At 41.7% G+C, this 23583-nt stretch overlaps 1 protein-coding gene across 6 annotated transcripts in view; it reads left to right on the top strand.

Moving 5' to 3' along the window:
* Positions 1-23583, top strand: part of LRRC8D (leucine rich repeat containing 8 VRAC subunit D) — a 122229-nt gene that overhangs the window by 78991 nt on the left and 19655 nt on the right. The window contains exon 3 of one of the 6 annotated variants that reach the window (XM_056122873.1): positions 21423-21536. The exons of the other annotated variants lie outside the window; for them this stretch is intronic. The gene's annotated coding sequence lies outside the window, so the exon portion shown is untranslated. The remainder of the gene's footprint in view (positions 1-21422; positions 21537-23583) is intronic. 6 annotated transcript variants of the gene reach the window in all.

Below are 23583 nucleotides of genomic sequence, written 5' to 3'. Positions count from 1 at the left end.
TGTCTGATTAGCTCTCTATTGCAAAGTTTCTATTTTTCCTTAGTAATGAACTCACTTTGAGACTGTACACATATCCCATTTCTCTACACACTTTTCCCCACTAATTTTGGCAACTATCAACATTTTTATTTGCAATGTTACATACTATTTTCTCTGTGGTGATTTTATGTTTCCATGACTGGTTCCACATCTATTAATTGGTTTTCTGCTCTAAGAATCTTAGAGGGGACACCATTTTTATTACTAACCCTAAAAATAGACTGATTGTTGAGGCCAGAGAGATAGTAAAGGGATTAAGTTGCTTGTCTTGTATTCTGCAGACAGTTCCTGGCATCAAATAATGGTCCTTAAAGCAGTGCCAGGAGTGACCCTGAGCACAGAGCAAGGAATATTACTGGGTGTGCCCCTCAATATACTGATTGTAGTGATAATAATAATAACAATAACAATGTGTTATTCAGTTTTGTTATTCAGTTTCATGACTTAAAGTCTTTGTGCCTAGCACAATGCTTTGATTTCACATATATTTTCTGAATGAGATTAGTTGTCCCTAAGAGTTAACATCTGGAGATCCTTTTCCAGCCTTTCAATATAGATTGAATACATTCTTTCTAGTCCTATAATTTACAGTTTCCCCCTCAACCCTCATTCTCTCTACCCTCTGTAATTTCCTGTTTTTCTGCCATTTTCTGGTCTCTTGTTCTTGGAATCTACAGTTCTGCCTGTAATGTCTATTACATTTTAAGTATAAATAAGAAATTAGTTATTGGATTAAATAACTCATTTTTAGGACTTAAAAGCCCTGGTTTATCCTCCCTGGCCATGTTTTCTTGTTCTGCCTCACATTCTTACAGTGACTTTCTGCTACCAATGCTGTGTTTTTAACCATTTGAAGCTCACAGTAAATAATAAACATCGTCCCTTTTCACAGGCACTGTTGTTGCAATGGTAGGTGTCCTGAACTCTATCTTTCCACTCCCTAAATCTTTAAGACTTTGAGCTAATCCTTAACAAATACCATCTTGATTGTTTTATTGCGATCTTTCGGCCTGTGGAGATCTTCCTGATACATAATTCTGTCCTCTAACCCAGTTGCTAGTTTTTCAGCTTCGTGCAATCTGAACAACAAAAAATTTTTTTTATGTCCTTGAAAATAGTTAATAATGTTGGATTCACCAGGATCGAGTGCCCAGGGAGATCTGTTTCCCAACCACCCATTCGCCTTCCCTGTGATCCTTCAGCGCTGTGCACACTGGCAGCAGGGCCTCCAGCCTGTGTCTCCTCATTTCTTCTCTGTGCTTCATTGCAAAGCGGGCCAAGTACATAGCATTCTTGACATCCGTAACATTAGAGATGGAATATGAAGGGAAATGCTTCAGGCTTGATTGGAATGTACAGTAAAAGTGTCTGATTCTTTTTATCTTTTGAGTTTTAACTTCTAGAGTAAAGGAATTTCAGATGATCCCTTAGCAGGAACATTCTTCTAGTTAGAAATCTGGAGAAAGGGAAATCAGATAGTTACCTTCTTTTGTAGTAAAAGGACGTGTGATATGTACGGTGACATCATTTAGCTGAAAGTGAATTGAGAATGGAGAAAGCCAAAAAGATAAATATCGTGTACATTATAAACATATTGTTTAGATGAATTATGAAAAGTGACTTATACTTAGACAATCTGAATGTGAGTGATGGTATATTCTTATAAAGGCAAGTAACCACAGACATAGTTCTTTCCTTTCTTCTGGATACAAGCTGTTCTAAGCCTCTGTGTATTTAAAAATTTGGCAGACTTGGCATTGCTTCAGAATATCATTGTAAATAAGCAAACAACTTATAAAACTCAGATGTAGGTTATTTTATTGCAAATATCTGCTTAACTTTGAAAGGCAAATTGAGTTAGTCCTGAGAAAGCTTAGAAAAGTGTATATAAATATGTATGTAGTGAATTTCTTTGTAATACATATGTCTTCTAAGTACCTTATATGAATTTTAAAAATTTATATGGAGATCTCTTCATTATTTAGTTTTTGTTTCCAACTTTCTGTAAACAAGTATGGCTTATATAATTTTATGTGTTTATTATTTCATTTTATATTTATAGTTTAGGGAACATGGTTGCAGCAGTGTTAGTTAAGGTTTATAATGTTGATGTACAAAGTTACCGCACCTTCACCACCAACTTAAGTAATTTGAAAAAATACTTAAATCCTTAAAATGCGTAAATTTATGACATTTTGCTTTATATAGTAAATGTGTTTCTGAAGAGTTGTTGAGACCTTGAACCTTTGTAAACTAAATTCTTTCTCAATGCCCTAAAAGAGCACTTCAGGAATAACTAGGGCTGTGGATACATTTCAGCAGTAGAGCATTTACTTGCCTTATATGTGTGAGGCCTTGGATCTGAGCCCTAATTTAACACTTTTTATTTTTTATTTAAAAAAAAAAAGCTTGTTTCTCACTCCCGTTTTTTTTTTTCTGATTTTAGTGATCTTCTTATTTTTCTCACCAAAAAGTTTACATGTATATATAATCTGTAAGGCCTATGAGAGAGTCTCAATGTCAGCCTCATCTCTCGGGGGTGGAGGGAAGCATTTTCATGAAAAATGCCAGGGCAAAAATGGTATACCAGTATTTATCAGATGTTTCATGTTGCATGTAGGTTGCATTTTCTCTTAATAGGCAATTGATGGAGTCATCGTACAGTTTGAATATGAATAACCTCAGTGTAGTTTACAAATTCTTTCTCTCTAGTGGATATAATATATTACCAGCTTTAGATTTTCAGACTAGTCTCCAAGAATCCATATCTTTCCACCCTCCCTCCCTTTTTGTATTGATTTGTCATGGTTGTACAGTGCTCTAGAATCTCAGGGGTGTGGCTTTCCACCTCTTTATATCACCCTGCCAAAATTCTAGTGCAGCATTGGTAAATAGAACATTACCAAAGTTCTAGTGTTCCCACACATTAACAAAAAGACCCTCTATCCATTCCTCCCACCTGCCCACTCTCCCTCTGTCCCTCTGGCAATAACCTTAGTGTTCACTGAGTCTCAGAGTTAATTTTGTTGGGCTTTGCCCATTTGTTTGCTTAAAGTCACAAAAGTCCACATCATCTGTTCTCAAGGACACTGCTTTCACAAGCATGGTGAATGTTCCTAAACCCACTGGATTTAATTTGTAAGTAACATGGCAAACACTAGCTCCACAGAGTCACACAGGAAGAGAAGAGCAAAGATTCTGGAGGATTCTGCTCTGGGGACAGCTGCAGTATGACCAGAAGCAGAATGTTCTGGGCGTCAGGTTAGCCCAGTTTTCTGGGAAAAGCCTAAAAGTACAAAGGGAATCATGTTACGGCTTGAATACATTGAGCCCAACTGCAGCTCTAAGAAAATTGGGACCATTAAAAGAAGAAAGTAGGGGCCAGAGCGGGTACAGCAGGTAAGACACTTGCCCTGCACATTGGACCCATGTTTGATCGCCAGCATCCCACATGGTCCCCCAAGCATTACTAGGAGTACAGAGTCATAAGTAACCCCTGAACACTGCCAGGTGTGGAGACCAAACCACCCCCTGCAAAAGAAAGAGAGAGACAGACAGAGAGAGAGAGAAAGAGAGAGAGAGAGAGAGAGAGAGAGAGAGAGAGAGAGAGAGAGAGAGAGAGAGAGAGGGGCAAATGTTTGGACCCGAGAGAGTTAAATAAAAGGTCATGTCATTCAGTTCTGAGGTTCATCTTTTATTATGAAGACTATAATTTTTTTTACTTTATTTGAAGACAGTTGTTCTTGGGGAAGAAAATATACTGATGCCATCAGTGAAGTTCATCATGTGGGAAAAGTTGTTTGCTGGGTCTTCTGGTATTTGTCTCAGTTTGTATTCAGTCTGGTGGAGCTCTTATCAGATATGGTGGTCTACTCTGGCATGCAAATTGCTGGGACTTCATGGGATTCCTTTTGCTGTTTGTTTGGTTTTGGTTTTGAGGTCATACCTGGTAGTGTTCAGGGCTTACTCCTGGCTTTGCTCTCCAGGGATCACCCCTGGTGGGACTGGGGGACCATATGTGATGCAGGAGATCAAACCCAAATTGAATGCATGCACATGCAAGGCAGGTACCTTAACCACTGTACAATCTCTCTGCCTCCTCCTTTTGCTATTAAGCATAGGTTTTCATTATCATTTGGTGAATGACAATGTCTCACCTTTTCTGCTTAAATCATTTGATGAGTTACATAGGGACAACATACCATTAAGATGTGATTCATTCTCATACACCTTGAGTTTTAAAGTTTAAAAAAAATTTATATCAAAAAACTGCAAAAACCACAACACCCTAAAGGAGAGAGAGAGTAAAAGGGAATGTGCCTGCCACAGCAGTGGAGGGGGAGATGGGGGATGAGAGGGATACTGGAAACATTGGTGGTGGAGAATGGGCACTGGTGGAGGGATGGGCACTTGATCATTTATGACTGAAACGTAGGCACGGAAGTTTGTAAGTCTGTAACTGTACCTTACAGTGATTCACTAAAAATTTTTTAAAAAAATTAATAATGAGTAAAATAAAATTACTGCAAAGAATGTGATTTCAAGTAGATTAAAATTTCCAAGAGACACTAGGAAAAAAAATTAACTTATGTGGCTTGTTACATTTGCTTGACCACTGATGGCATGTTTCTAAGGCTCCAACAGCGGTCAGAAAATGAGGAGTGGTTTATTATCTGAGGTCTTCTCTTTGCTGAGAGGAAGAGCAAATGGGTGGGTTGGCGGGAGTAAAGGTTGCTTGCAGAGTTCGAACTCATGAGCATGGGAAGGCCAGGTTCCATTCCAGGCACCACATGGTCCACTAAGCACCACTTGGGAGTGAATCCCAAGTACCGAGCGAGAAGTACTGAGCACTACTGAATGTGCCCCCTACCTCTTGCCCTCCAGAGAAAAATAAAATGTGACAAAGAGATCAGTAGGCTGGGGCTGGAAAGTAGGAGAGAATTGCCATAAAGCTTTGGATCACCAAAAGACCTTAGAAATCATGTTGTCTAATGCCATCCCCTTACAGAAGAGGAAGCAGAGGGAAGTTTATGCAACTGACCCATTATCAGTGACCAAGCAGGAGCAGAACCCACAGCAATCCAGGTCTCCTGACTTTCAACTCATTTTCAACTCTGGCAGGTACTGGTGGGGTCTGATAAGTCCATGCCCTGGAGCTTGGAAAGAAAGAAGCTGAGAGGAAGGGCTAGTGGGGAAGTCTCCTGTATGAGGATCAGGTTTTACCTCTCCTGGGGACAGAGATGGCAGGAACAAACAGTGAGGTCAGGCTCCACGCCAGATAGATTAGTGTTCAGGGCAGATTCCAGACCAACTATGGAAAATTGCCATACCACAGTAGGGATGATAATTATCTTCTTACTGGGTGCCTTTTATGTAGTAGGCATTGGGCTGTGCATTCAGAGGTAACTTATCATTTTAATTTTCACAGCAGCTTCTGTAGGAAGGGGCCCATTTCCATTTCCATAGAGCAATGTGCTGATATTCAGAAAGTTCAGTGATGGGTCTGAATCATACTGCTCACTCACAAAGTAAGCTCCAGTATTTGAATTGGCCTGCTTAGTCAAACCTCTTTGATGTATTCATTTTGATTCTGCCAGGCTAGAATTGCAGATAAAAATGTCCTGGGAAAAAAAAGTGATAGAGGTCAGAAACAGGGTGAGGTTGCAACATGGAGTGTTCCTAGTTCTGGAGGCTCACAGCAGAGAAATAGCTTTGCCCTGGTGTAGTAGTTTGATGCCGCCTCTGCAGAAAGGCAAGTAACAGAGAAATTCCCGCTTAATGCCTGAACTTATTCTTTAGGAGCTGAGTAAAGATGACTCACAGTCTGAGGAATGTAACTGAACCTCTGTATATGGATTAGTACCCATAGGCACCTGATTTGAGGTGGGAAAGTGTTGGGCTCCTAAAAGTTATAAAATATTTCATAAGAGCCATTAACCAGGCAGTATAATGGCACAGTCACTGTCCCAGAGTCCCCTGTCATTATGACAGTGAGGCCCCCACTCTGATTTGTTAGATCTAAAGTTGTTCAGATGACAGCTGGAATGGGAAAGGCGGGGGGAAAACAGAACTTGATAAAGAATCATTAAGGTCTGTATATGGATAAGCTCCAGAAGGAGAACTTGGAGCAAAGTTTGTACTCCCAGCATTCTAAGAAAGGATTGGAAAGCATTATTCACTGAACATTCATTGTGTCCCAAATAGTAGTTGATTTCCAATCCTCACCAAAGAAATTCTTCCTATGGATCACAAAACTAAAGAGCCTTGCCGAGCATGGATAGATTCAACCCCTGGTCCATTTGAATCCAAGTTTGAATTAGTAGGTATCACTTAAAGCCTGTTGAATCATATCATGAAAGAATCCCAGCACATTTTCTTACAGTGTTGTTACCAAAATGAAACATGAAGTCTTTAAAACACACACACACACACACACACACACACACACACACGCACACACGCACACACGCACACACGCACAGTTCTACTGAAATATAATTAGCCTACCATGAAATTCACCTGTTCTAAGCATACAATCCCAAATGCCTTTTAAGGTAACAAACAAAAGTTTTCTCACTGAAATTGTGGAAGCGGAAGTGGTTGGAAAATCTCCCAGTCAAGGATACAATAGAAGAATGTGCTGCTTCCATTTCTGGAAGAGTTCGTTTAAAGGAAATCAGGAATCATTTGAGCACATCGGTAGTGCTGCACAGCTATTCAAGCAAGTGTGTTAGGATGGACGCATAAGAAAGGCAAGGCCCAGAGCTCCATTGTGCTTGCCCTCTTAACTTTGCTGCATCCAGAAAGCTCAGGAGTTTCTAAACTCTGGAGTTGCAGATGTGTTAGGCGCACTCTGGGACCTGCTAACTCAGCACCTCTGGATTGTGGATCCCAATGATGAGCCTTTATTTAGGTGCTTCCCTTCCCCCATCCCCACTATTCTAGAGTGAAGCTGTGCCCAGAACTACCTGCCCCAGCTTCAGAAGAGTTTAAGAGCTTTAAAAAAAATTGAGCAGAGTCCAAGACATGCACCCAGCTTCACCCTGTTGGCACCCCTTGTACCTGGCCGTCTTCGCTTCTGAAGCCCTGATGGAGCATCAGCCGTGTCGAGCTGCTCCCGGTGTGGCAGCTGCCCTCGTTGCCCCCACACCACACCTGGCTCTTTCAAAATGTTGGGGGAGTAGTTTAACTGGAGACAGTTTGTTTTATGATCCTTGAACAAGAGGAACTTTTGTCTGTGTCTATTTTATGTTCACTGGACAGTTGTGTAGAGCTGTAGGCTGGAAAGATCCTTGAGAAGAGAATGAGTTCCACTCCATTCCTGTATCTGGTGTTTCTGCATTTAGATCAGTTAAGTCATCCATATTTGAAAGTCCTGTGTTTCTTTTTCTCACCTGGGCAAGTCACCCCTGAAATGCCCACATCCAAGGCTCAGAGCACTCTCTTACCTTCTGGACCGGGCTTGTGTAGTTAGCCAGTTCATGGACCATAATGTGGTCCATGAACAGCTCAGGCTGCGAGCCAGAAGGTATTGCCTGGCGAGCCCATAAAATTTTCTGAACCTCAATTTATTTGTAAAATGTGACTAACAATTCCTGCCTACAGGTGACCTAAGTACAGTGGTAAAGGGTCTTGGGCACTTACAGTGGTGGTGGTGCAGTAACTGTGCATGCCAAAACCATAAACATCAACACAGTTGTAACCATATTACCTATACTATAATAAAAGAGCAGGGGAATAATAGTCCAGTTAAAGAACAGGTGTGGCCATGGAAACAGTCTGGTGTGCAGGCCTTGCCTACAGAAGCTCTGGGTTCAATCCCTGGCATCACAAGATGCCCTGAGCACCAGGGAATAATATCCCGCGCCACTCCAGCACCTCCTCTAGAGCAATTCCCTGAGTACCACTATCCCAAAAGAAAACAGACACAAGTGGTGAGGAATAATGGGTGGGATAACACCTTATCACTGCATATCCACTCTGCTGCCCTGTGTCAGGTACTCTACGTGTCTCTGGAAAAACAAGTGGGAGTAAAGGATGATTCCTCTCCTAGAGGAAAACTGGACAGCTTCATCAGGGAAATAGACTCAGAACTCAGGAACTATAAGAATCTGGAGGCACACAGAGGCACAGGGTGCATTATAAACACACCCAAGATATCTCAGGGAAATTGTTGGTGGACTAGGGAGGAGGTATCCTGATGGATCTAGAAAGTTGGATATTCCGGGCAGAAGGAATAGAATGAATTTGGAGGTGATGCTAATGCAGATCATGTTTATGATGTTTTATTTCATCTCCTGTGCTTTTCCTGGAGAGACATAACTTATTAGGTAAGAGTGCATTACAGCGGATTCAAAGGAGAAAAGAAGAGAAGATGAAAAGATACAGTTTTAAACTATCTTTGTGTTTTCATATGCCTGAGTTTGTTGTGTTTGTGGTAGGGAATAGGAATAAGGTGGAGTGGCATATGTACGTCATTAAAACACCAAAGGAAAAGAGAGATCTGTTCTGGCCAGGCGCCCGCCTGAGGTAGGCAGTGAAGCTAATGGTCTTCATACAACATCTCTACAAGGAAGGAAGCTGATATGGGGGATGGAGGCAAGTATCATATATGCAAAAGTGAGTGCTATTACTCAGGAGACTGGTTTTTATAAAGCTTTTGTAGCCTGAAAGGCCTGAATTGTAATTAAATTGAGTGATGGTCCACAGCACTGAGGACCGTGGAGTGGGAGCACCTGCTGAGCCTCACAGTAATTTCCCATGTCTGCTCAACTTTACACCTGGCACAGTGTATATGGGCACATCCCCTGGAAACTTCCTGAAGTAGTTGCTCAGTTGGTTCACCTGTCTGATCTTCAGTTCAGTCCTTCACTGTTGTACTTATCCTTTTAGGAATCAAGAAATCCCAAAACCAGGTCTCAATATGTGCTTCCCTTTCTTCTGTGGCAGCCAGTGGGGACATGAGGGTATAGGATATGTCCCTGACTACATGCCTTCATGCCTTAAGTTGTAGAGCCAGATCCCATTCCAGCCAGACTCCTTCTGAATGGGAAAGAAAGGACATGTCCATACACTTGGAGCCCATTGAATCCTATCGGATGGCCAAGTGGCTCTATGCGAAGTGGTCAGCTCACTAGGGGGCTCTTCTGTTGAGTCTGTCAGCATGTTGCCTTGTAAGAGTGCAGAGAGTTGGGGACTTTTATAGAGCTGCTTGAGTTCTGAGCTCTGACCACCATTACCTGTGAGTTGAAAAGACTGTGCTGAGCAGAATGAGCTCAGAGGAGGCAGCCAGGAGGCCTGAATGTCACTTCCATCTCTCACTGAGACTGGCAGCTTTGACCTCAAGTAAGCCACCCTCAGGCAGGAGTTATTTTTCTGTGATAGAAGATTGGGTTTAAATCATCACTAAAATTCACATTAGTCTTAAAGCTGGCTGGGACTCAAAAGTCCCTGACTTCACTCAAACTGCTTCCCTGCCTGGCCCCCTGACTCCTCTACAGTGCTCCCCTCTGGTTCCCACATCTCCTTTATCCTTGCACTGCACCTGCCTGTCTCCTTCCTTCCTTGCCCGCCTCTTCTGAGACTGGAGAGAATCTTTTGGTTGCCCAAGTAAGACTAGCCCATCCAGTAGAACTAGGAATTGATTCTCTCTCTCTCTCTCTCTCTCTCTCTCTCTCTCTCTCTCTCTCTCTCTCTCTCTCTTCGTGTGTGTGTGTGTGTCTGTTTGTGTGTGTGATTTGTTTTTGGACCCCACCCATCAGTGCTCAGGGCTTACTCCTGGATCTGTGCTCAGGGATCCTTAGGGGATGCCAGGGATCAAAACCAAGTCAGCCATGTTCAAGGCAAGCACCCTACCCACTGTATTATCACTCTGATCCTGGGAAATAATTTGTAAAGTATTTGACATTTACTGCTTTTTAAAAATCAGAGCCATCCCCATTTGGGAAAGCAGGCTTTTACTATCTTCCTTATTCTTTTAAACATCTTACTTTCTACTGGAGAAGTGTTCTCAGTTCTAAGGACTACTGAAGACATAATCTTTCCTAGAATTTCTTGGACTCAGTGTTTTTACTAAAACCAAACCAAGGCAGGGCCAGCATGCTGCTTTGCTCTCTCTTGTTCTCTGCTCAGTCTTTGCTCTGTGTCTTGTTCTCTATTGCATCCACATGTGAGCTTGTGGCTAGTGCAATGTGCTAGTGCAGTGATTTGGATCTCTGTAGCCTCTGCTCACTCAAAGGCTTCTCTTGAATGTATGTTTTGCATTTGACTGTTTCCAGGCTGGGGGTTAGGTCCTGGGGCAGAAGGAATCCAGGAGGAAGGGCGTGAGCACAGACTTTCCTCCTTCCCAAAATGTACAGTACAAGAGAAATGTAAGTTCTCCCCAGTGGTCAAATGCCAGAGTGACCATAAATATTTGTAGGGTATAAAAGGAGTCCAAAGGCAGGGAGACTTCTGAGAGATGATCCCTGTCAAAGGGAACTTGAGGGAAAGAAAGGTAGTTAGACTCTCACCATCTAACCAAAACATGGGTGTCTGTTTGAATGAGCTGCTGCTTTATTTTTAATTTCTGAATGTTATGATTGTGGACTGTCAATTGCCACCCATTCTCAGAGCTCCCTAAACTAGTTTCCTCTATGTTCCAACTCTCTGCATCTGTTCTATCTCTCAGTGCCCTGTCTTTTGTCCTCCAAGATTGTCCCTTCTGATAAACTACTGTAGTCACTGAGAAGAATAACCATGTTGGGCCCCCTGGGTCCACGGAATAAGAAGGTTTTGTTTTGTTAAGTTAAACACTGTGGTGACTAGGGCCCATTTGACTTTTATATAGGCCCTGACTCATCTTGTTTCTTTTCCCCTCATCTTGGTGACATGACTTTTTTTTTAATCATCATCATCACTGAAATTGAATATATTGACTGATGATGAGGATGGTGATGAAGATGAGGATGATGTGTGGTTGGTCGCTTCAGGCACTGCTAATTACAGTGCACTTGCATTAAATTTTCACCAGAGCCTCTGAGGTGACTGATAATTTTTCTCTGTTACAATGTGGAATAAAAGGGAAGGAGAGACTGTTACATAACCTGTCCAGTGGCCAGAGAGTGCACACATGGCAGAGCCCAGATTCCGTTCCAGCAACACAAATCTGAGCATGAGAAGACGGCCTGGGGACAGCACGGGAAACATGGTACTGGGTGTTTGATGAGATGAAGAACAGATCCTGCTTCTACACCAAGCTGAAAGTGGTTCAGATTGTTGACAAGAGGAAATTCTGTCAGGCATGTCCCCCTAAATGTACTGCGATTCATTTTCTCTGGGACTCCGTCTTTCAGTTCTCTTCATTACTTGCATTTATTTCTCCGCCGCCCCTCCCCCATTATTTGACCAAAATAAAAGTCAGATATGGATGCCTTTTTAGTGAAGTACAGAGTATCATCACGAGGTATAATTGCCACTCAGATGTCACACTGTTCTCACCTCAAGGGAAAGGATGGATTAGCCAGAGATGGTGGTATTTGGTGTCATTTTTGTTCTACAAGTAAGCACAGGTCTGCATACTGAAGTGTGTCTTTTCAGGACTCTGGAGATGGTGATTGTTTTAAAAATGGAGGGGGGATTTCCTTCAGAAAGCTACTTTACCACATCGATTTCGGGACGTGCTGATATTCATAATTGTGATGAAAACCATGAGTTACAAAAACGAAGCCACTTATGAGCATTTCAATCTGCTACTTGCCGTGGATAGAGTTCTCTGGTTTCTTCCCTTCCCTTTGTCATCATTTTAGTGACCATGAAGCAGACACTTCAGTTGGAATGTTCGCATACACCTGTTTTCCATGTACCAGAGATCACACTCTGTAATGGTGCTAGGATCATACACTAGACTATGGGGGTCGAACTCTGAGTCTTAGGGCAGTAAGGCAAATAGTTTATTATTGAACCATCCCCAGACCTCTGAGTGGAGTTGGTAAGACTGATTTGGTGTCTCAGTTTAAGGGCAAAAATATTATAGATGGCTATGTACTGATTTCTTCTACAGCATAAATATACTTTTAATATTCTGAATGACTGTGTTGTCTAACTACACTCTAATGACTCTAGTGACTTCTATTACTCAGTCTCTTTGCCCTTCAGAATAATAGTCATCATTGAGTAACCAAATTAGCCTGGGACCATCCATCTTTTCTCTACAGGAGAGTCTAACCTGTTGCTATTACATTGCCCCAGGCAAACCAGGGGAGAGGGGGCCTAAAGAATAAAAGTGAGAATGTAGCCTGTAGTCTTACCAATAGGGATGTCTTTCAGAGTATTCTGAAGGATCTCTCTTACCTTTCCTCTATACTTCTATTAAAGCCAAAAGCGTTTCACCCTGCTGTGCTTGGCTTCATCTGAGTTCCTGAATTCAGCTGAAGTTTTCATTGCAGCTGTAAATGACCATCTGACCTGACTGCTGGGGAATTCAGGTTCTCTTCGGAGTTAATGGAGCGTTGTTATAATTTAACAGATGTGAAACTGTTTTTAGAGCTGTCAGCTGTTCCTGAACTGTGTCTTGTGGGTCCAGCCCAGGGAAAGGAAGGAAGGAAATAAAATGATAGGAGTTCACTTTCTTCTCTTCCTTAAAAGGACTGCAGGAATATGAAAGGTCTGAGTGACTAATGAGTTAGCCTGCTCTTCTCTCTGCACTACATTATTGTATCCGGGTTTGTGCTGTCTGGCTCTTCCTAGAGCTCTGCTGCCATGCCTGTGTGGCCCAGTTCCTGCAATAAAATAAATAAAATAAAGGCCCTCCCGTTGATCGTCGATTTGCTCGAGCGGGCCCAGTAACGTCTCCATTGGAGACTTTGTTGTTACTGTGTCTGGCATATCGAATACTCTCGGTAGCTTGCTGGGCTCTCCGAGAGGGGCGGAGGAATCGAACTCGGGTCAGCCATGCTGGCTGCGTGTAAGGCGAACGCCCTACCGCTGTGCTATCGCTCCAGCCCAGTTCCTGCAAAGCTTCATAGAAAGATGGGGACCGTGGAACACACCAAATTCAGAGGCTCCACAACTTGAAGAAAAGCACTTAAGTTTTGTTATCAGAAAACCTGTATTTGAGCCACAGTGTGTCCACTTAGAGTGAGCTAAGTATGTTGGGCAAGGAGTTGAACTTCTTAAACATAGTTTTGTCCCTAATTTGGGGTTGATACTAGCATGTATTCCACAAGGTGGTTCTGAGAATGAAGTGGTATGATGTCAGATGTTATAGTGTTTTGGTTAGCTGTTTCAATAATAAATTTCTGTATTATGATTCTACCCATGGTTGGCTTTTTTAGTTATAGACAGATGACTAGCTGTATGAATTTTCTCATGGAAACACTCCATTTTTTAAGGGTTTTAAATAGCCTTTTCAGTAAGGATTGGCTCTTAAAACTATTTGGTTGTGTGAAAACAGGGAAGAACTTATGAAGAAAACTCATGGTGCCCTTTAGGCTTGTTTTATCACAAAGAAATCATCCTAAGGCTTAACTTTTTATCCATGTCATTCAGCTTGTCAAATATTTGGAAGAAAAATTCGAGGTAGTTAAAGCTCCTTATGAATCTAAAGTCTATTTCCATGTGCTCAGCTATCAATCATAATGTTGAGTGCTTCAGCTGAGTGCTTCTGCTGCTCTTTTGAATATTTTTAGGATTGTTGCTCTCTAAGAATTTACACTAAGAATTCAATAAAAATGTAATATTATGTTTTGGACAATCCTCCAAAGAATTCGGGGGCTTGGAATATAGTCACAGATCCATCTACCCATCTACAAACAAATAAGACAAAACATTATTTTAGTATCCTTCTTAACACATTTTTGTACAGATACTTTCAACAAATAATTACTTAAGGTCTCTTAAGATATTAAAGTCAAGGAGACCTACATACTCTTGAGGCCCATAAATAACTTCTCCATAAGTGAATTAAAAAGCAGTTGAGATACATAAAGGAGTCAGGCTGATGGAGTGCCAAATACCATCTTTATTACTGAAAATGCATTTTGTGGCTACAGCCGAGCAGACCTGCTGAAATTTCATCCCTAAATTAGACTTAGCCCACACTTTCCCTTCATCACAGGACTGAAGCCAGCAGAGGAAAGCCTTCTATTACCCAAAAGGAAAAAAGTCCAGAATTCACCTCTATAAGCATGCAGGTCCAGAAGAAGGAGTTTAGGAATGGGGTTGAGTGAAAAGCTGGGTTGGTTCTTTTTTTTCTGCCTCTCTTTCTTTTTTAATTGAATCACAGTGAGATACAGTTACAAAGCTTTCATGTTTGAGTTTCAGTCATACAGTGATCAAACACCCATCCCTCCACTAGTGCACATTTTCTACCACCAATGTCCCCGGTATCCTCCACCCCCCCCCCCCCCACTTCCTAACCCTCTCTCTGCCTCTGTGGCAGATAATTTCTCTGGGTTGGTTCTTACGGAGAATTCTTTGTGAATAATAACACAAGGAGAGAAAATAAATGTCCTCTTATAGCACTTACCCTGGGGTCTTCAGCAGTGGATTCATTCTGGCCCTCCAGTCTGAGGACATTCAGTGAGGAAGGAAGGGAAAGTTGATTACATGACTGAAAACAAATTCATTAAGTGCCACGGCCACGGCCACGGCCCCAGAAGCACAAGGACTTAACGCAGAAAACCAGCCGTTTGGAGCAGAAAAGTGAATGGACTGTGTGTTAAACCGCGCCATCATGCCTGCCCGGAGGGGAAAGGGTGTTGCCCCAGTCCTCTCCTCTCTGGAAAGAAAGATGGCGGCCACACGGGAGCCTTGTGGATAGCAGGTTTGAGCCGGGGGTGGGGGCGGCAGGGACCTCATGGGAAGGGGGGCGTTCCGGTCCGTCCTTCACGCCCTACCAAGGTCACCAGTTGCCCCCCACGAGCGGCTCTCTGGCACAGCCACGACTCCAGAGCACAGAAACCAATCTCTTAACTATCTAACTTTTAATAGAAATACTTCCAGGGTTAATAAGTAAAATAGCAGAAATCCAAAACTAAGACATCATTTAATTCTTAAAACCCAGCTGTAGAAAGCAAATCATTTCACAACGCTTTTTCAGCATGTCTGATTTGGGGGGGGGGGGGGGTCGTAAACTCTAAATAATAATGGTGCATCTTTTATCGAAACAATGAATCTAGTCAAAGTAGATAGTGTTAACTAGAACTCATCTGCCTCACAGGAATTGGGAGGGGTGGGAGGTGGGGTACTATTGGGGTTCGCGGTTAAAAATAAGTATTGGTAAAGGGAAATGTGTTTGATATTTACATGACTGAGACCTAAACCTAAAAGCTCTGTAACTTTTCCCACAGTGATTCAATAAATAAATAAATTATAAAAAAAAATTCATTAAGTGCCAAACAGTACTGCCTTGAAAACATTTAATGGTGCATATGACTTAGTGCAAAGGTGAATCTTTACTCAGAACATAAGCAGGATGTAGAATACATTGTGTGGCAACATTGAGCTCCAACAGAAGCAAGTGCTGGGCAGCTGCTTACTAGGAAGGAAGAAGCATCATCATTGAAAGAAACGTCCTCTCCATCATCATCCCCGTCATCCTCATGCTTAATTTCAGAGCTTTGAACACTGTTTCCTCATACAGTTCCACCTGCTGCCTGGTTTCTCTTTTCTATTTTCCCCCTAGCTCTGTCATCTTTCTAAAAAAGAATTTTACAGACCTTCTTACAGGTGTTCTGAGACAACCTTTGAGAACTCTGTCCACCAAGCCCTGGGGCTGACTTTCTCTGGATAAACCTACCCGAATCAAGTTCAGTTGTGTTAGCTGCCCCATGGTTGTTCTCAGACAGTTTCTGGACTAAAACCAACCTGTGTGCTTGCATTTGTAGTAGCCACTGGCAAAGAACCAGAGTCAAGTCTCCCCAGGAAAGGGTCACAGCTCTTAATCTGCTGAGTCATCTTAGCTTAGCCTTGCTGGGGAGGGCTCTGGAGCTGCAGTTCATTTGCTTTACTGCAGTTAATTGCTTTCCATCCTGTCTGGGGCCCCTTTGGAGGTCTCTCTTTTCATTATAAAAGAGGTCTGTCAGGGTGGAGCCCAGGAATCTGGATTTGTAGTATGTACCTGACTTCCTCTCCATTCAGGTGTTACTTTGGAAGAAACACAAGAGAGCGAGCAACTCAGATTCCTCTGTCCAGTCCTGTCAGCATTTATTCAAGCAGAGAAACTGCCTGAATTTGTCACTTTCAGTAGCCAGAGTCCCAGTAGGCTCCCCAAACAGTCATCAGGTGCTGGCTTTCCGTCTCCCAGCATGCCTTTCTGCTCAAGCAGCCATCCCCTTCTGTTTCTGTCTGTAAAGAATGTCCATGAACCAGAAAATTAAAAACCAAAAAGACCTGACTAGTAATACATGACATTGTGTTATGGAATATGAAGCCAGGTACTTTCAAGCCAATACCCGTATGTCTTTCTTATGTCTGTGGTTCTTATCTTTCCCCTGCCCTGGCCTGATGTAACTTGATGCTTAACCTATACTGCACCACTACAATTTGATGTTCATCTTTCCTAGATTTCTTTGCTCATCTTCAAGTGTTTTTGTTTTTTCTCCAACTCTGAATCCATCTCTGCCCTTATGAGATCATTACTCCAAAATATTTGAATCATTAAAAAACAATAATGGCACTGATTCATGCCTATAGCATAGAGGAGGGGTGGAGGAGGGGGGATATGAGACCAGCTCTATGGGACAGCTCCAATAAAGTGCAGATATCAAAAGGTCTGAAAACTCAAAAGCACATTTTTTTCCTTTGTAGATAGAACTCAGTTAAACTTACGACTTAGCGTGTGTTCAACTTGCATTTTTATTCTTCATCACACCAATCATTCTGATTTAGAATTGAAAACCCTATATGGATGTGAACTTTGGTATCTGACCAGAAGCTAGTCTAAGAGGATATTTTAAAATATCCCCAGAAAGAGGATATTTTAAATAAAGACTTGAAAGTGCAATTTGAAGAATTGATTCCAAAAACTTTGGTTATGTACCTTTTGTATAACTTACAGCTAGAAACTGCTGGGTGATAAATATGCAAAGATCTTGTTGGGCAAACAAATGACTAGATCCTAATGATTACCCTAATAAATTGTGAGTAAAGGAGTTTGAGAACTCACCTACTATGAGCAGCTACTTCAACTTTTGGGTGGGGGTGGGAAGCAAATTAACTACTGTTGAGGGTATATTTGAGTTTGTATATTTGAGTTAACATTTGAGTGTAATATTAGAATTTTACATCTGGAAGAGATGATCTAATATGTTCTCATTTTATACATCAGGAACCTAAGACCTAAATCTATTTTATTAGCAGTCATTTCTAGGACCCAATAGAAAGAGAATAAGTGTCTAAGAACTAGGATTCTACTAGAACTTTACCATTTCTTCTAGAAATAAAAGTTGGGCCACCAAAGATGTTATTGCTCTCAAAGGAGATCAATTTTGAATTTGATTTTTCTTAAAACAGTCTATTATCATAAATCTGTCAGGAGAAGGTTATTAATTGTTAATTTCTCATTTGTAGGAGCCTAAAGTAATCGTTCTCCTGGTGCATGGATTAGTTGCATTGTTTTCATATTTCATTATAAAACAGGGAAAAGAAGGGAAGTCTGGAAATGTGTTCAATGGAATCATTTGGACCCCCCTGCCCTGATAATAGATGGCTATAAATCATTCCACCAAATATAATAGAGTGTCACACAATATAATTGGACAGATAAAGAAGGGTTGAAATTATCTTATTCATCCATTTTCTGAGCATAGTGCATGGCACAAAATAGAAAGTTATAAATGGCACTAAATTATTTGAATGTTGAATTCTGTATTAAATCTTTCTCTATAAAGTTTATAAAAGTACTATGCTTTTTTAATTGATTATAGTTATGAGGATTAATTAGATGAGAGTAGAATGGGTTTGGGGTTTCATTTTGTTACCTTACAGTGTCAAGGTTCTATTCTTACAAAATTTAGGAGCTGGAGATAGTACAGCAGGTAAAGCACTTACCTTACACATGTCTGACCCAGGTTGGATCCCGGTGCTACACCTGATCCCCTGAGCCTATCGCCAGGAGTGATACCCCTGAGCACAGAGGCAGGAGTAAGCCCTAAGTAGCATCAGGTGTGATCCAAAAAAAAAGATAAGAAAGAAATATATTCTTGAATTTTTAAATCATGTGTTCAGAAAACTCATGCTTATACTGCCATTGCCTCTAGTTCTTGATTAACAGAACTCAACAAACTAATATCTCATCAAGAAGCTTTTGAATACTTTCCTTTCTTCCTACTTCTCTGAACAACCTACAAAGTGTATATGTGTGTGCGTGCATGCGTGTGTGTGTGTGTGTATAATTTTGCTTCCTGGTCTATTCGTTTTTAGCTCTGAATTTATAAAGACAGTATCTAAAAGCATCTCAGCCTTTTATTTTAGCTTGTGAATATAGGGAAGTAATTTGCCTCAAGAGTTGTTCCAGTTAAATGAAATAGTCTTTGTAAAACCCCTCTCCCAATGTGTTTGGCACACATGGTTGAATTCAGTAAGTAAGAGCTTGAATTATTTTTTGCCTTTTTCCTCAGATATGTTTTTAAGCATTAAGAATTACAAAGAAAACCTGTTTCTTTTTTTTTTTAATTCCACCCTTTTTCCAGAACATAATAAGAGCATGATAAATATTTCTTTTCCTCCTGTATCTTTTTCCTTTTGAGGTTCTGGTGAACTTTTTTTTTCTTTTTTTTTTGCCCAGCAGCAGCAGGTTTTAATGATTTATTTTGAGGCCTGAACCTAAGTATTATTGACTAAGACAAAAACCACAGCACCCAAGAGTCATTAAGCATTGATGTTGGTTTAGAACCAGTGTATGAATGATGTTTAATATATTAAATATTAAATGTAGAATCTTTTTTGTGTGATATTGAATATTGCTAACACAGCCAATGAAAACATCTAGTTTGATTTACAGAAATTTAATTTTATCTAGATACAGTTCATTTCCCCTGCCCACTGTGCTATCACTCCAGCCCTACCAAGATTGGCTGGAACGATAGCACAGTGGGGAGGGCATTTGCCTTGCACTCGGCCGACTCAGGTTAAATTCCTCCATCCCTCTTTGAGAACCCAGCAAGCTACCAAGAGAATCCCGCCCTCACTGCAAAGCCTGGCAAGCTCCCCATGGAGCTTCGATATGCCAAAAACAGTAACAAGTCTCACAGTGGAGAAGTTACTGGGGCCCACTCGAGCAAATCAATGAACAATGGGAGGACAGTGCTATAGTCCATTTCACTTGACAATTACTGTATGATAATGATAAAATATTGTTAATGGCCCAAATGATTTCTTAAAATACTATGTGAACTCAGTGATAAATATGAATATAACTTTTTAATAAGCATGCTTATGTTTTGGAAGGTGACTAAATGTGTATTTTTAATGTTACTTTGAGTTCATGCACCTGAAAAGGTACTTTATGTTATGTTTTCAATATTAAACTATAAAATATTTAATGTTTTCAATATTAAAATGGTAGAGGGATTAGGACACCTGGCAGGTATTCACCCCACCCAGGTTAGATCCCTCACCTTATGGCTTCCAGGCATCACAGAATGTAGCCCTGAAACCCTCACAGCGCTGCTGTGGAGGCTTTGGTGGTCTGTGAGACCCCTTGGCTGAGCACTAGACTGACAAGCCCATATGTTGGCACTGAGCATTGGGGGGAGTGGCCTGGGCTTTCCAAGAACCACTGGAGGGTGTACCGTATTTTAAGTATCTGTCACTGTTACTATCCTCCCGTTGTTCATTGATTTGCTCGAGCAGGCCCAGTATCATTGTGAGACTTGTTACTGTGTTTGGCATATTGAATATGTCATGGGTAGCTTGCCAGGCTTTGCTGTGCGGGTGAGATACTCTCAGTAGCTTGCTGGGCTCTCCGAGAGGAGTGGAGGAATCGAACTCGGGTCAACCGAGTCGGCTGCATGCAAGGCAAATGCCCTACCCACTGTGCTATCACTCCAGCCCTAAGTATCATTTTAAGTATCATTAAGATCAAATCGGAAACCTTTTAGATGGGGGAGTGCTCCTGGAAGTGCTCAAGACCATCTAGTGCCAGGGGCTGAATCCAGGATTCATGGCAAAGCATGTGCCTCAGCCCTTTGAGCCATCTCTGCAGCCCCCAGTGGAAACTTTAAGCCTTAAGAGACTATATTTGTAGTGCAAACCCAAATGCCAGTTATTACAGTTGCACAAATCACAGCATCCGCTCACTCAGGGAACCTTTATTTTGTTAAGAACTGCTCTGAGGGCATGTATGTATTATCTCAGTTCATCCTCCCATGAAGTCTAGGAGGTAGATGACATTTATTATCATCAGACACCCACCACTTTTTTCCTACTTGAGGAAACGAAACGCACAGTGATCCAGTCACTTGCCTAGTAACAAAACTAAGTAATTAGTAAAGGTAAGCATCAAGCCCAGACTGCGGTTCTAATGTTTGATCTCGCCAGTGTTAGGTCACTCCAGGCTAATTATAGACCCAGTTTCCACAGACTTCCACAGGCTTCCCCATATGATTTGTATTTGCATGATATTCTGGAAAATCTTTTGAGAGTTTTCTAGTACTTAAGATAACTTATTTTCAAGTAATGCTTTGGCTCTGAGTTCACGTGGAAGGGATTTTGTGTTGTGCTATGAGATCGCTGACAATCTAAGCCGCGTTTTTTCAGAGTTTCTGCCCCCAAAGGGTCATTGATAAATAACATAGTCGGCTTCCCTTGTTTCCCAGTTTACAAATTAGAGGAATTCTTCCATGAGTCCCCAAGACAAAGTTAGTCATTTCCTGCTTTGTGATCCCACAGCACTTTGTTCATGTGCCGTATTTTAAGTAAATACCACTTTGTAATTAATCTGTTTATATGTCACTTCTTTCCACCCCACCCCCCCTCACCCTTGCCTCCAAGTGAGTTCTTTAAGAGCTAGAACTCCGTCTGACTTCGTTTTCCCTCCCACCAGCCTGGTGATGAGTGGATGAATCATTTTGCCTCGAGTGGTTGAGGGACTAGCCCAGAGCTGCAGCCCCAAAACAAGAGCAGCTTTAGAACCTCCATCTAGTGCTTCTCACTCATGAGCTACCAGTAGTGATCTCATCATGATGTAGAGGTCCTTTAAGGCATTAGACCCAGTTCTACTGTCCGGCTCAAAAAAAGTGTGAATAATAATGAAAAGGATGCCTTTACCACCTCCCTAAGATATCATTTCGAGTGAAATGATGCTCTTTATGAGAGCTTCAGAGCCAGTGAAACGCCTTCTCCATGGAGGCATGTTCCTGTGGTCATTACTCACAATCACCCTCCCATTTACTGCCCTTCAGATCGCTGGAACTGATGGTCTCACTGCCATTGCGGGGAGAGAGCCCAGACAGAAAACTGACTTTCTGCTCTTTTCAACTGCATGTGCCTGGAGGAAGCCTAAACCCAGTTCTCAGGTATCACCAACACCCCACTGTCCCCTTAAGATGCCAGCTAAGTCCCCAAGGCTGTGTTCTCCTCTTCCTAGCAAGACCTGCCCAGAGACGAGGCAAGGCTCACTTCTAGAAGCAAGGAAGTGATAGAAGTATGCAGGAATTCTAGTCTGAATGTAGAGACCCACTATTGTTAACAGCTGGACCAGTAAAGCCAGGGCACGTGGAATCTGTGGGTCCTGGCAGGCACACCAGCCTCTCCTCTGCTTTTGTCCTGATGGGGAGTTCCTTGCCAGGACTCACAGGGGAAATGAAAGATGATAAATCCAGCTGCTGCTTCCTGTTTCAATCATTCTGAGATTGTTTTTAAAGGGTAGAATGCTTTATTTTTAAATCAGTGGAAAATACCCTCGACCTGTTTCTTGTTAGTGTTTCCTTAAAAATTAGATGGACTCACTCGGATGTGTGTGTGTGTGTGTGTGTGTGTGTGTGTGTGTGTGTGTTATGTGTGTATAATTCTCATGATGTTGCCTGTGCTGGCCAGCACTCTTGGTTTTACAGCAACAGATAGAAAGCCAATTAAGGCAGATTTTACTGGGCAGGAAGCTCCATGTGAGGCTGATGACAGTCTCTGATGGAGTGGAAGAAGCCATGATTTATAATAGTGGTGTTACTACCTCTCAAACTATGCTTGTGCCTGCCTGATTTTCCTCTACTGTGATTAGGTGATTAGTGAATCATTAACCTGAGCCATGTAAGAAACATGCTACCTCATCACATGCCACCGTTTACAAAAAGTAGCCTTGGGTGTGGATTACTAGGCTGCAACTGGGTGAGTGGATTGTATAACCATGACTCTCTATAACTGAAAGTAATAGAAATATTTTATAGGATGTCTTTGATTTTTTTCCCTCATGTCTTCATTTATAAGATAAAGAAGGTATTTGAAGGGCACCGTTGGTGTGACTTTACAGAATCATTAAAGGAAATGCATTTCACAAGTATAATTATAAAATTATAGTAAATAGAACAGTCCTCACAAAAATCTTGTCTATGTATATTTGACATCCTGGTTTTCCTTCCCAACACACACATACACACATGCACACACACACGCCCGTGCGCGCGCACACACACACACACACCTTAGCTTTGATTTAAAATGCCTCAGTCCTTTCTAAAATGATAGCTATAGCTCTTGGCCATTTACACTGGGTAATCACTATGTTTTATCGTATGAACAGGCTCCCAGAATGGTGTTATTTCCTCTGAGTGGAGATTGTCGTTGCAGTTGATAGTGAATGCAGAGATTCTTCTCTCCTAATTTTTAAAAAAGAGGTTCCCCAGTTCACCTGTTCAAGTGCCTCGTGACAGAGCTCTCTGATTCTAATTTCAGTTACGCCATTGCCTTGTTGCAACAATTTCTTGGCTTAAAGCTCATATTGATACTCTTTCTTTGTCTCTCAGCAGTTTGTAAGGATGAGATTAGTGGAAACTCATGGTAGCTCTGTTAAAGGCTGAGGTGATAAAGACGTTGGTGATTTTATTAAATGGCAATCAGGTTGTAAATTGCAGTTTCACTCTTTAGACTTTGCTCCTCTCCTGAGGTAGCTTTGTATATCTCGGTTTTGTGTCTCTCCACTGAAATTTTGTTGTTGTTGTTGTTTATGTTTTACAAATTGTAAATTGGGCAGAGGGAGTGATTGATTTGAGCTCATTGTTTATTTAAAGCAGATGAAGTGGTGGTGGCATGGCTCCGTAAGGCCAGTGAGATCTAGATTTGAATCCTGGTCTACTGTACTTCAGCTGCATGATCTTGGGCAGTTAACTGAAACTGTGGAAAGCTCAGTTTTTTCTCCACATATCTCGAACAGTCCAGGGAGGCTGTGGCTGTTTAATGAGCCAAGGAGGTAGTTTCCTATGCAGGGGACGTTTCCTTCCTGCCCTTGCCCCTAACCCCTTGTATCTGCAGTGGTCTTGGTGCTGGACTATACAATGCCTCAACATTGTCACTTGGAAGTGCCACAATACATGTCCTCCCCGCTCCCCTGCTCGCCTCTTTTCTTCCTCT

This window comes from Sorex fumeus, unplaced genomic scaffold, assembly GCF_029834395.1.
Source record: "Sorex fumeus unplaced genomic scaffold, SorFum_2.1 ptg000047l, whole genome shotgun sequence".
Classification (NCBI taxonomy): Eukaryota; Metazoa; Chordata; class Mammalia; order Eulipotyphla; family Soricidae; genus Sorex; species Sorex fumeus.
The sequence above is the reverse complement of the archived record's forward strand: the minus strand, read 5'-3'. Positions and strand labels throughout refer to the sequence as shown.